The following is a 13,551-nucleotide window of genomic DNA, read 5'->3' as shown; positions in this document are numbered from 1 at the left end:
ACTAAATTGTTAAAATTATAACTAAATTGTTAAAATTATTGTCTTTTTTATGCTTGTGAAGCTAAGTGTACATCGTTAAGAAGCCACAAAAAAAGTCGCGCCTTGCTGCATTATACAGACGTTATTATAAAAAGGGCCCCATTTTCGGAGTACTTCCTATAACTCTTCCCTTTGCGTTTTTCTGTCGTTAATATATTGTTATCTTCCATTCTTTGACCATTTTTTGGTTGCATTTTGTGGGAATTAATAATATTTGTTCCTAAGCGTTGGATGCTTTATATGTATATAGGAATTTGTAGGTATACATTATACAGTGTGTCACCACCACCCGGGCATTTATGAAAACCAATAATAATAATACAGTCAATAGGCTACTAGACTCATATCGAATTTAGCACAAGAAATGATTGTTTCCTGTAGTATTTGACATAAGAAATCAATGTCTATAGATTTTGGGTATTAAAAGTGTATGGTGGCTACGTTTTTTCGATTAAAAATGTGTGTAATATGTTTTTTTTACTTTGGCCACCGAAAATGCTGTCAGACATGTAGTGACGTCATAGAACCTAACTTAACTTCATGACGAGTCAATCACTGATATGATGAACTATGCCTCATACTTAAATGTCAGAAAATTTTCTGTTCAATTCAATTGAATTACGTCACGCATAGACAACCTATAGATAAACATGGCTTATGTTGTTTTTGCCTGATTAAGTGAAAGTGTACTTTATAAATGTTTTTTTGCGGTTTTCAAGTCGTAATAAAATATGGTAGTTTTTTTTTTCGATTAATTGGACAGTAATTAATAATATAAGATAGACTTTAAAAAAGGGTCAAGTAGCCTATTAGCAATCGTTTGCGCATATCAGTAAATCATATTTAAATTAACTGATAAATTAATTTTCCGAAATCCCAACATTAAATGTAATGCGTGCACTTCTTAATTGTCATTGTCATTACTCACATCGCTCATTATGAGCTATCATTGCCCTTACTTGACAAGTATATGTGTAGTAAGTATACTTGACAAGTAGGCCATAACATTTTTGCACAGTATAATAAAGAGTACTCCCGCTCCCTGCTGAAAGTGCTGCCCACCCCCTCTCGGTTACCTCACAGTTACCGCCTGTCAAAAACGCGAACAGTCGACCTGTCATATTTCACTCATACAAGCATAGTACGCGTTCACCTACACGAGCTTAGACTGTGTGCTAGGAACGCGCATCTTTCATATATTTGATCGCCAGTGTCCGAGGTGTGATTTTTGTTAGAAAGTTTATAAAGTCAAAATTTTAAATTATTAATTAAATTAAGCTAAGTAACTATATAAGATTACCTTCCTTTAATAAAGTCCACTTGTTGGTAACACACTGTGTACCTAATATCGTTGCCTGAGTGTCCACAACACAAGTCTTCTTGAGCTAACGTAATGTTTACATTTCATACCATGTTTGACATAACCCAACCACAAAATTAAAATTTTGACAAAACCCCCGACCGCGACATAGTGGACCGATTTTCATAAAACATAGCTAAGAACACTCCCGACTAACTTAGCTTTCAAACAAAAAAAAAATCGAAATCGGTTCATCCGTTCGGGAGCTACGATGCCACAGACAAATACACACAGACAGACACGTCAAACTTATAACACCCCGGTCGTTTTTGCGTCGGGGGTTGAAAATGTTATTTTTTGGTGAAAAATACAAGTAGCGACTTGACTAAATGACACTTAAGACTAAAAAAAGTATGTAGATACATTTATTACCTATAAATGTGTACCCCCTTTCTTCCTGTGGGTGTCGTAGAAGTCGACTATGGGATATGGGTTAAATTGTGGCGTAGGCGAGAGGCTGGCAACCTGTCACTGCAATGTCACAATTTTGATTTCTTTCAACCCCTTTTTGCCAAGAGTGGCACTGAAATTTGAGTAGTTCATGTGCTCTGCCTACCCCTTTATGAGATACAGGCGTGATTATATGTTATATGTGTGTATGTAAATGTGTACTAGCTTTTGCCCGCGGCTTCGCTCGCATTAAATTCGAAAATTGCGGAATGCTCCATACAAATTTCCACTCCCCATTTTAGGGAAGTGGGGGGTTCGAAAGAGACAAAAGTAGCCTATGTCACTTTCCATCCCTTTAACTATATCTATTAAAAAATCACGTAAATTAGTCAGTCCGTTTTGCCGTGAAAGACGCACAAACAAACAGACACACACACTTTCCCATATACAATGTTAGTATGGCTTTGCGTAGGTTCAAAATGCAAGCCTGACTTCGAATTTCAGCCATTAAAATGTAATCAGAGTGGGCGTCATTGAATAACTTTCTAAATATGTGACATTTTATACCTAAAGGTTCCTTAGAATAATCATCTTAAATTAGGTTTAAGGGCCCTTTACACACTGAATACTACATAATATATGAGTTTCTACAGCTGTAGAAGACAGTGGTGAAATTTAATTTAAATCAAAATTTGTCAATGTGGATGCTTCTTCAAGCAAAACATGATTTTTGACACAGGTACAGTATTCATATCGTATCTAGAGTGGCCTAGCGGTAAGAGCGTGCGACTTTCGATCAGGAGTTTGCGGGTTCGAACCCCGGTTTGTACCAATCAGTTTTTCAGAACGTATGTGCTAAATGCCATTTGCAATTTGCCAGTCATTTTTCGGTGAAGGAAAACATCGCGAGGAAACCGGACTAAGTGCGTTTCACATTATCCGATCCGATATCGGATGTCGGACCGATATCCCATACATTACAGGCGCCATCTTGGATTTTTTGCATTGAAATCCTTCCGGGATCCGATATCAGATCGGATAATGTGAAAACGGACTAATTCCAATAAGGCCTAGGTATTTAAGTTACCCTTCGGGTTGGTCGAGTTCAGGTCAGATGGCAGTCGCTTTCGTAAAACTAGCGCCTACACCAAATATTGGGATTAGTTGTCAAAGCGGACTCCAGATTCTCCTGAGCCAAGGTAAATGCCATGATAACGCAGGTTGATGATGATGATTGTATCAAGATCTCATTTGGCTTAAACGAATCGGACCGTAAGGGCCCATTTAGACGGTACGAGAACTCGAGTTTTATTACATTGCGGTATTTGATGGCTGTGCAAAATTGTATGTGCCCTCAACGGCCCGCAATGTAACTAAAATCGCATACGAGTTCGCACGCCGTCTAAATCAGGTCTAAGTCACATCAAAACTTAATCCACAAAATGGCACAACTTATTTGGGAACTGTATTTATCCTAACTTAGTTCAAACTTGTGGTAACTAAACGCCTGCTCCGTCCCCCCCTCCCTCTCTTGGGATAGATATACTAACGTGAAGCTGTTGTGTATCAATTTATTACAATAAATAATAGTTAAAGCATTCAGATTGGTATTAATTAATTACCATATGCTACCAATAAACCCACTTGAGCACCTGGGTATCACACTGGCGACGAGGCGGTTACGAATCTACGTAAAACTGTATGTATTGTTAACATTTCACAAATAGAGGTTATCAACATCTCAATCCATAAACGTCAAAGTCAACACAGCGGGTTGACAGTACACAGTACAGTAAAGGAACCCAGTCGGTAAAGCAGAGCAAACATTCAAGCAATATCAAAACGCCGTGTCAGTGTCACGACTCTGTCGGTAAAACAGACACGGTATACGCCATTGATTTATGATTGATCATGATTTTGGATAAAACTGAAAATCAATGAAGAAATTTACAATTGATAATGTCACTAGAAGAATTTAAAAGCAAGATCGCAAGTGGCCAAACAGCGTGGTTGCAGGAATTAACCAAGGATACATTGTCGAAACTTGTACAAGAATTGGAATTACAAACAAACCCAAATCCAAATATCGACGAATTGCGTAACTTGCTCCGAGAATACGTGAAAACACGCCACACGGGTCACACCATGTCACACCAGGCAACGCTTCCTATTACGAGTTTGGAAAACTTTAGTGGTGGAAATTGGAGAAGTTACGAAGAACAACTGAATTGTTATATGTTATTACACGATATTTTGGAAGACAAAAAGGTTCCTCTCTTGATAACAAAATTAACAAGTAATGTTTATGACATTTTGTCAGGGTTATGTGCCCCAAAACTACCAATTAATATCACATACGAGGAATTATGTAAAAAACTGCAAGAATTTTACCACCCCAAGATAAATCTAGCAGTGCACAGAGCGAGGTTCATGGACAGGAAGCAAGAAGAAGGAGAAACAATAAAAGAATACCTGCTAGCTGTTCGCAAATTGGCTAAAGACTGTGATTTAGATGAAGACGAACACTTGAAGGAAAGATTGTTGAACGGCGTCCACAATGAAACAATTAGGTATGAAGTTTTGAAGATGGCTGATGCGTCTCTGGCAAAGTTAACAGCAGTTGCGGAGACAGCAGAGATGGCTTTTAAACTATCAGCTAAGCCAGTGGATGTGTTCAAGCTCTCAATGGATCGTAGGAAGGCAAGCCAACAGCCTCAAAAAAACCGACAACAACAACAACAACAGTCAAAGTGCCTGTGTTGCGGTTAGACAGGCCATTGGAAGGATCAGTGTACCTTGCGTTTCAAGTACTGTTCGGAATGTGGCAGGAAGGGACATATTTATAGGCTATGCCTTCAAAAGAAACCAAGCCTAAAAACTGTAGTTTGCTCTGAAGAAAAAGAGGAAGATGTTTGTGAAAATAATGAACTAGATGACATGTATCAGACACTTAATTTGGGATGTAAGTTATTTAAAAAAATACCATACCATATTTAAAAAAATACTATGTTTTTAAAGCTTAAAATTGAAGGGATTCCATTTGAGTTTGAAGTGGACACAGGTTCAGACATCACCACAATAAATAAAAGTGACAGAAATTAATTTTTCTCGCAGATCAACATAGAAAACTCTAAACTGACTATGATGAATTTTGACCAGTCCATTTCAAGGCCAATTGGATTATTAAAAAATTTGAATGTTATATTTAATGAATCAAAATTTGAGGACATGTCCCTTGTAGTGGTAGAAGATGGGTGTCCTAGGGTAATAGGAAAGGATTGGTTAAAAAAATTACATTTATGGCCATTAAAACTAAAGCAACATATTAACGTATGTACTACTGCTTCAAATAGACAGATGAAATAAGATAAATCGATGAAATTTAATGATGATAGATTCGCTTCCTAATTTATAGCTGGCTCAACTCATAATGGCGTCTTCAGCCATTGGAATGAAAAGATAAACTGAGTGATGTAGCTTTTGTCTTGTTTTGGCAATAAATTGTGAAGAACGCACACCTGAACAGCTAATTCTATTATAGAAAACAAGTAAATAATATTTTTTAATACAGTCGCTCAAAAAGTGCCCGTTTTTTGGCTGTTTAGCGTGCGAGAAGTTTTATTTTACGCACTAGTGCGTAAAAAGTATGTGTTCCATTTTATGACTACATACCGAGCTGTTTTAATATTAGTCTAGTATACTAAGACGTAATAAAACTATAAACATACTATTAAGTGATTAATGTTTAAAACATTGATATTTCATTATGTAATTGTTTATTTTTAGTCATACTAAACATAATTTATTAAATGGTTTATACTTTAAAAAAGTGGCTCATAATGAGTCGTGTAAACAGAACGTGAAATGGAGCGAAACGCGTCGTCTGTCATTTAAAGTAGTGGCGTCTTACCAATGTTACCAACTTAATGTAAGCACGTTCAAAAACCTTAATATGTTACGCGATTTGTCATAATTATTTTATGTTATTTGCAATACTTGGAGTCATAAATGGTCGATTGAATTAAAATGTAGGTATTTATTAAACAATCGTCCCAAATCGTAAATGTTTATGTTTTTATGGCACACAATGAAATAAATAAATTGTGTTGGATGGATAGCAAAATCGAAAATATGAACGCAAGTTTAAAAGCTTCAAAGATAGGTAGGTACGTCAATGTCAATGCGAAAATTGGGAGTTCGGATTGTTTATCGTTTTATTTCGTTGTAGTAGTGTTTTTTCGCAACTGTATTAAAAAACGTCGTTTGTCACACGTGCGAGAATGGCAAAATGTCTCGGGACTCGTGAAGTAATGACATACTTCTCGCACTTATAACGAAATATACTATTATACAATCGTGATATAATACAGAGCTTTTCAGTCGAGTGCCATGTTTAGTACGGTACGAGAGTGAGAAGCTTAATTTTAATACCTTATAGGTATAATATCCGGATGTTCTCCTCTACAGGTCACAATTCTCTACTGAAAATCGTAAAAGTGTGTAAACATTTTTTTTGACAATCCATGTATTGTTTTTGCTACATTTTCAAAACGTGTTCTCTGTATGTCAAGTTAACTCTGATAGTGATTTGAAGAACCAAGTGATTTTCACTTTAACATTTTCTAACATTTTCTATGAGCAAGGTCTATATGTTTACGGAAACGTACGAACGTGTCATGCAGCATGACACGTTCGTACGTTTCCGTAAACATAGATAAACATAAATAGCATGACTCATGCTATTTCAGTCAGTGTACTGGCAGTGTCTGAAGTAGCACGACACATACGAACGTTTCCGGAAAAGTACGAGGGAAAACCTTTTCGCACTATATTTGTAACTACCTGAAAATATACGAATTAAATGTTTACGCTTTTAAGTAATTACCTAAAAACATACGCTAAAAATACAGAGTAAATATCGTCTCGTTTTCTTACATTATTTGATTTGGTAAACTACGATGTTGACACTTTTTAATTTCTACTTTGCGGCGCTCGAGTCAGTCGAGAAGAGGGCCAAGAGAATCATCAATGACGACGAGCTAACCAATTCTCGACTACATAGTCTGGAGCATCGTCGGAAGGTTGCCAGCTAATCGGTATTTTACAGGATACATTTCGGAGAGTGCGCTGAGGAACTGTACAACCTTGTTCCTCCGTCCCCATTTCACCTTAGGACCACCAGACAATCGGCAATGCGGCATCGCTTCACGGTTAGTATTCCAAAAATACGCACTAAGCGTTTCGCTTCAACATTTATTTTGCGAACCGCCAAGGAGTGAAATGCTCTGCCTGAGTCTGTGTTTCCACATGAGTACAATCGGTCTCTTTCAAGCAAGAGTATCTCATATTGACTAGTTTTCTCTTGGAGCACTGTTTCTATAGTGTACAAGAATATACTGACTTTAGTAAGCGAATGGCGCAATAAAATCACCCTCGTGCATCTTCTGGTCCGGCAGGGGTACATGTTGGCTGTCTATTTCACCCGGTTTCTCGTCCTGTAACAAGGGAAAACATAGTTAATTTCATTTATTTTACATATATAATTATTTTTTAGTAATCAACGGGTACTCTCATCTTTTAAATCTACAAAGATCCAAGTATCGTATAAAGTAAAAAAGATTAATGACTTACCCTGTAGTCTCGACGAACACTTGAAGACGGTCTTTTGTAGCATGATCAGCCTGTTCTGGGTTCACAAAATCTCGATTTGTAAGTTAAAATTAATTTTTATTTTTAAGATAATTTTACAAAATGGAGGATAATAAAAATGAAGAAGGAGCCAACTTCAAAGGTATGTGTGGCTACCGCCAATATCGTGGAATGAATGAGGGATGGATGGTAGTGGAACGGGAAGGAAGCATGAACGAATGAACGGAAGTGACTGAATGGAATATTGTTTTATTTTATAATTTTTATAAATCAGATTAACTCTTTTAATTATATTTAGTCGTTGACATACTTTTTTATTTATATAACAATGGAATGAAGTTAATTATTATTGTTGTTGAATGTGTAGATTTTAATTTTGTAATTTTTTAATATTAGTTATATATTTTGTATAATTAATAAATTTAATACTTAGTTTTAAGAAACATTTGCATGTCGTCATGACGATGACTGAATACTTTTACTTGTCTTCTTACACGAACATCTGTACCTTAGTTATAAGTATTCTAGCAAATAAATTTCTTATTCTTATTCTTATAGGTAAGCGTGCTCCACCGTAGACCGCATCATCAATTACCATCAGGTGTGATCGTGGTCAAACGTCTACCTATTAATACAAAAAAAACTCCTTTTTTTCAGGCTGTACCCACAAAGCCACTAGTATACCATTAGTTTAGTATTATTCTGTACCATGCACTCTTTGGTTAGGCATAATCTACATAAAGCGGTTTGTGGTTCGGTTAGCAATTTAGGATTCCATTTAACTAGGCCGCGTCATGTCAAAATAATGTTAAGTGCTATTATTAATTTATTAGTTCAATTAAGTTATGCCGTATATTCCTTTATAAGTTTATATTAGAAAATAGAGTTTAGATAATAGTAGACTGTCTCAATTTTGTTACAAAAGTATATGTACCTAGATACTTTTATTTAAGGGCGTATAGTGTGGAGACAGATCTCCGTGAACGGACGATGAGATGTCCGTCGGCAAGGTACAAATGGTTGGTTAATTTTATTGCTGACTGTACTTTCGTTCTACATGCAGCTAATACTCACCGAGAGAGTTCTAAAAACCGTAAAATCAGATTTAAGTACGCAGGCAAAATTTCAGTCAGAAAGTAGGTCAAATCATACAAAGATTCACCCCCGTTTTACCACCTTAAAGGATGATTTTCCCAAAACGCTGAAATCATTTTTCTTCTTTCACACTCCACTACCCTTTTACCAAGTTTCAAGTCCATAGCTTAAAATAAAACTTATTTCCTATACAAAATTTGATCCTCATTTTGACCCCCTTAAAGTACGAAAATCCAAAAACGCTGACATTACTTTTCTTCCTTTTTAATGAATTACCTTAATACAAAGTTTTAAGCTCATATCTCAGAATAAAGGTCCCCATACAAAATTTGAACACCCATTTCACCCCCTTAGGGAATGAATTTTAAAAATCCTTTCTCAGTGCGCCCCTGACCTATAAGTAACCTTCGTGCCAAATTTGGAATCTTTACTACCAGCGGTTTGGGCTCTGCGTTGATTTAAGTCAGTCAGTCACTCAGGACTTTGCCGTTTATATTATAGAAAGAAGAAGAAAATAAGAACATATGACATATTTCTTTATTTTAAAATCATGATATCACATATCAATAATACCTACACATTTTGAAAAAGCGTAGTTATAATAGCATTTAATAGGCGGCGCTAAAAAATGAGGTACGATTCTTAGTATGGAGACTGTTAAATCCTATAATATAAATAATCCTTGGTAAGCTAAAAGTATGCCAATAATCATGAAGAATGTGCAATTGACGAAAACAATAAGTATATTTCATGCAGTGATCACGTACGCACGCACCAACAGCAACGCATGGATTACCAAAAATCGCCAGCAAGTCATGTCGTCAGTACTTTTAAAAAATCTCGTATCTCACACTGCTCCTCAAAGACAAAACGTAGTAAATATACGAGTATTATGCATTCCATTACACTATGTATTATTTATTTGTTACTTAAGTTTTATGTCCAATTAAAATTATCGTTTCCATACATACTTAATACATTTTTCTCTTCATTTACTGAAGAAGATACAAGTACATCCTCCTATCCCGGCATTTTGCCACAGCTCATAGGAGCCTGGAGTCCGCTTTGACAAATAATCCCAAGATTTGGTGGAAGAATTACTTTTTAAAGCTATTTATGCCATCTGACCAACCCGAAGGGTAACTAGGCGTTATTTGGAATTAGTCCGGTTTCCTCACGATGTCTTCCTTCACCGAATAGCGACTGGCAAATACCGAATGTCATTTCGCAGTTTTCGAACATAAGTTCCGAAAAACTCACTGGTACGGGCCGGGATTCGAACCCACACGACCTCCGGATTGAAAGTCGCATGCTCTTACTGCTAGGCTACCAGCGCTTTTACGAGTCATGTGCATTATTATTGTATTATTTAGGGCAGATGTTAAAAGCGTTCATGCATAAGCCTCTGGGAGCGAACAAACCGACCGCGAAGCCCGAAAATAGTGCTTAGATAGACGATAATATACTATCGATTATGGCTATATAAATAACATACGTTTTGTAGCCGTAGTTTACACATATGTGATGGATGACAAATGAATAAAGATGAATCAAAAAAAGGCAATGTGTAAATTAATTTGTCCTTTGGACACCTGCAACAGTAGAGGGGGAATTTCAAGATAAGTTACAATGAATCACTGTTGTGCATCAAAAAACATGATTTTCAATTTAGGTTTATCAGTTTTATGAGACGATGATGATAATATATTTAGATAAATGGCAACGATGTTGCAAGCTTAAGGTTGATATCATCTATAGAAGTGTGAAGTCTGACTGTCTAAAATATCTGTCAAAATTGCTGGTCATTTTCAGAATTTGGGACCACCCCAATTTTTCAATTTTCTTTTGACGATGAAAAAAAAATCTATAAAAATATTGTTTTTAAGTTTATTTTAAAGGGATAATCTACATACAAAATGTGAAAAAAGTAAATTTTTAGATAGATTTTATGCTTAATTTTATTGTCGTCACAAAACTGACAGTGAGTTAATTTTTGTTAATAACTTACGCTAATTGGGGGGTTCCAAATTCTGAAAATGAGCTGCTACCAGACATTAATTTCTAAAATAGCCTATACCTAGATGTTTCGTGTGTATAGTGTAGGTAGCGAAAGTTTATACATAGAGATACGTGACGCCAGTTTGATATCTAACTTAAAACCAAATATTATCCCAAATTATCGACATGCTTACATTGTCCTGTCCACATCACTATATTATTGGCAGCATGCATTTCTGACCGCTATAATTACTGCTAATCAGTGAACAATATTAATACTCATTGTTATTATATTAAACATTGCTTATATTATACTGTGTTTGTATACTTAGTACGATGGCAGCCGCGTACAAAATTACTGCCAAATTAACTGACTAACTACTTAACTAACAATATTGCCTCAGTGATCTAAGGTGAATCTTAACCCCCGAAACCTTTGTCCGACCCTGCCCAGTCTACTGACTTGAAGCCGACGCAGATCCGCCACCACACTGTCCTCCCAGCGATACCTGGGTCGACCCGCCGGACGGCCACCAGCCGGTCGACCCAAGGCATGCCGATCGTTCCCCATTCTAAGTAAGTGACCGAACTCACCGAACCAGCGAAGTCTGTGGGCTTTCGTTTCGGCCACTAACTGGCATGCAAGTATTTTGTACGTGGCTGGCATGCCAGTTGTGCAGGGATGTGTATCGTTGGCTTAATGCGATTGACTCCAATAGCGTACAAAGCGAGGGAAGCACAATCGTGTACATTTCTACCTACCTACATCGAATAAAGTCAAATCAGTCGATAGGCAAATTGACATTTGGTACACGACACGGAATGTGACCGAATGTATTCGTTCCATGATAGCGGCAATTCAAACTCGATTATTGGACAGATTCCACGTTGTACGGCTTCAGTAAGGCTGTGGTCAAGGAAAAAGCGGTGAGAAATTACGGGGTAATTGGCTATCTTCTATTTTAATGACAATGGTATTATTGCAGCAGCGATACTGCGGACTTTATTACTGTCGGAAATGTAAACATCAATGCTTTTTCATTCAAATTTAAAACACTGACCAAAAAAGCACCAAAAATTCATTAAAAAGTAAGCAATACCTATCTTTTATTTATAGGTAACAAGCAAACATAATACATACTAGCTTTTGCTCGCGGCTTCGCTCGCGTTAGAAAGAGACAAAAAGTAGCCTATGTCACTCTGCATCCCTTCAACTATCTCCACTTAAAAAATCACGTCGTTTCGTCACTCCGTTTTGCCGTGAAAGACGGACAAACAAACAGACACACACACTTTCCCATTTATAATATTAGTATGGATAGTATGAATAATGGATATGGCTTATATCTTAACGCTTTGATATTTTTCACATTGTTTGATATTTGTCCAACGTGGACAGTAAGGTACATGTTTTTAGTAATTTCGTCCTGTTGATTTGTCCAATTTATCAGGATTTCAGGATGTAAACTTTTGCTTGGAACGTCCACCTTACAATCTAGTAAGTAACATTTTTTTGTTATGAAATCAACTCAATTACACTGAAAATACCTTCAAACTACCTATAACATTATAACGTGAAAGACGGCACGAGTCGTGATTTTAAATCGCTGCAAGTATGACGCAGCCTTACTTTTTTTTCTCAATGGGGGGTTTATTCTGCACCGGTGCGTGGGAGAATGGAGGTAATTTGAAAGTCTGGGATTTAGATCAGCCCCTAATGTGCTCCTTAAGGTTAGGTTGCCAATTTTGTAAAAACCCTTGTTTCAAATAAAGGAACAAAGATTGATTTGTAGGATTAACCCCTCGAATGCCTTGCACCGTATCCGTCACAGACAATTTGGGCTTTAATTAATAAATCAAAGGTTATTAAGTTGCAAACTTTTAACATCAGCGTTCCAGGGGTTAAATTCGGAGTTTTTTGTGTGATGAACAAATTTGTGTGTTCCTGAATCATGGATGTTTTGTGACCCCAACATTTACGAGTATAAATGCATGAGTTATTTATTTATGCTTAGATTACTAATTTTGTTAAAAAACCATGTTCCACGACGTGCATCGACTAACTTTACATTGATTTGAACAATAATTAATAAATATATTCAATTGTTCAATTATTGTTCAATTCTCAGTAAAAAAATATGATAAATCATGCCATGACCACATTGACCACGTTTTGTCACGCCAAGCAGCTTGTTCTGAAGTCTAAGCTTTTTATTCGCCCAGAGAAACCCCTATATCTGGCCAGATATTAATCAAAATAATTTATGATTAATTATTACATACTTGATCTTGGACTATGATAGATTATTGGCTGTTATTGTTCTAGACTTAAGTTTGCTTAAGTCCTAAGTCTTAGTATTTAAGTTAAGGCACGCTATCATCGCTTGACAAATGACCTTCGGTCAGTGCCTTATGAAGATAATATATAACCCTTTAACGGGAGAGGTCGAAACCGTCAATTGACAGCTCTCGGCTTTCAAAGTTTCGTTATATATTATTCTTTAATACGGTCTCTAACTGTCTTCTACGAGTATAAAGTTTTTAGTCATAATGGATTGTTTGTCCGCATTTTCGTTAGTCATAATTAGGATTTTATAAGAAACGTTTATTTTATTAGACCGTTAATGATAACACCAAATGATATGTTACTCGTCATGGAAAATGTAAATGTCATTTTTAATTTTAATAAATAACCCTCCCAACTATTACGTACCAGAATATAGCGCTGTTACCTAACACTGTATCAAATGAGTAAAACTGTTAGTATACACATATACACATACATATAAAAGGCTACACGCTGAGGGTGCAACAGCTGCAGTCGCGTCACTACGTGCACTTCAGCTCGTTCGTTGTGCGCGTGCCGCGGCCGCTGCAGGACACCATCGCGAGCGCAGACTTCTGGCCGAAAGGTGTGGTTTTTCGGCGGTTCCGGGGCAACCTGCCGAATCCTACACCGGGGCAAACGACGCAACGGAGCCACGCTGTTACGTTATCGCCCAAATCAATTGTTTAGTTGT

The 13,551-nt window shown here is 36.7% G+C and overlaps 1 long non-coding RNA gene across 1 annotated transcript; it reads left to right on the top strand.

Moving 5' to 3' along the window:
- The first annotated feature begins 3,285 nt into the window (after positions 1-3,285).
- Positions 3,286-11,144, top strand: LOC125238391. Its single transcript, XR_007178438.1, has 3 exons — positions 3,286-3,488; positions 5,040-5,043; positions 11,134-11,144. It is a non-coding gene; the product is annotated as an uncharacterized LOC125238391 (long non-coding RNA).
- The last annotated feature ends 2,407 nt before the right edge of the window (positions 11,145-13,551 follow it).

This window comes from Leguminivora glycinivorella, chromosome 23 (genome assembly GCF_023078275.1).
Source record: "Leguminivora glycinivorella isolate SPB_JAAS2020 chromosome 23, LegGlyc_1.1, whole genome shotgun sequence".
In the NCBI taxonomy this organism is placed as follows: Eukaryota; Metazoa; Arthropoda; class Insecta; order Lepidoptera; family Tortricidae; genus Leguminivora; species Leguminivora glycinivorella.
Note: the sequence above shows the minus strand (reverse complement) of the source record. Positions and strands in the feature narration are given on the sequence as shown.